General features: G+C 50.4%; 1 protein-coding gene across 1 annotated transcript in view; it reads right to left on the reverse strand.

The window, feature by feature from the left end:
* The window catches only part of STMN3 (stathmin 3), a 10396-nt gene that overhangs the window by 4239 nt on the left and 4852 nt on the right, over positions 1-1305 (reverse strand). The gene's annotated exons all lie outside the window — the stretch shown is intronic.

Below are 1305 nucleotides of genomic sequence, written 5' to 3' on the forward strand. Positions count from 1 at the left end.
GCTGGGACCACAGGCGCCCGCCACAACGCCCCCCTATTTTTTGGTTGCAGCCGTCATTGTTGTTTTGGTGGGTCCGGGCTGGGCATTCGAACCCGCCACCTTAGGTGTACATGGCTGGCGCCTTAGCCGGTTGAGCTATAGGCGCCAAGCCCTCTCCTTCCTTCTGAGTGTATCTTTATGACTCTCATCTTCCTCTGCCCCCACCTTCTTCCACCTCCCCATCTTATTCCCTCTACTTGCTGGCTCAGGTTGGAAAGATTAACCACCACACTCTTAACTAGGACCAGAAAGCCACGAAGCCCCTGTGAGCAGCACTTTCTTGGACTGTAAACTTGGGTGATACACCCTCAGACCCTTCTCTGTCCTCTCTGGTGTTAAGGTAATCACCCCAAGATGAAACCAAGCCCTTACCAGGCACGCACTCTGGGGCTACAATTGCCACGGAGGACCAACATGAGGGAGCTGTCCATTCAGCACCACAGCTGGCCCATCTGCCCTTTTAGATCAGGTTCCCATGAGCTAGTGTCTTTGCTGCCCAACTAGAAAAGGGGATGAGCCTGGCCACTGTGGCCCTGAGCCCTCCCAGTGGAAGGGGAAGATGCCTGTTTCCAGAGGAGAATAATTTAGCTCTGCATGGCCTGTCCCAGTGAGCCACACTCTGCAGTAGATGTGCTGACCCCTGCTCACTAGCACTCTACACTGCTGTGAGCTCAATGCAGTCACACCATTCAACAGGGACATCAGGGGCCCAGGGTGCTGGGGTAAGCCCCCAACGTTCCTGGGAGTGTGGTCCCAGGTGCTCAGTGTTCCTCCCATCACTCCAGCAGTCTCTCAATGGATAGGAGGCTCCAGGACCTATCTGTCCACCCCACAATGCAGGGGCAGGCACAGCTCTCAGAGACACTCTAGCAAGAAAGAATCCAGCATCCTTTAAGGGAACAGATTGGAGCAAGTTTCATAGAAGATAATGGTTTGAGGGGGGAAGGAAACTGACGTTTATTCAGGAAGTCAGCAAACAGAGAAGATGGTAGGCTAATGTCCTAAAGAATCATCTTAAGTTAGCATTAACTCTGGGGTCTTTCTTCTGTTAAGGGAAGGGAGAAGTTGTAAGTGGTAACCAAGGACCACAGACATCTGGAAGTCAGCAATGTTTGGAGTAGGTTGTAAAACTTCCTTGGTTTTGGTCAGTTAACTTTGGAGGACTGTAAGTCAGGTCATGATGTTCCTACACTTGATCTTAGCCAAAATGCTGAAAAGCAATGGTCATGATGTTCCTATAAAACTAAATGTTTTTTTTTTTTTTTT

Source organism: Otolemur garnettii, unplaced genomic scaffold (genome assembly GCF_000181295.1).
Source record: "Otolemur garnettii isolate 467f Iridium unplaced genomic scaffold, OtoGar3 scaffold00023, whole genome shotgun sequence".
Taxonomy (NCBI): domain Eukaryota; kingdom Metazoa; phylum Chordata; class Mammalia; order Primates; family Galagidae; genus Otolemur; species Otolemur garnettii.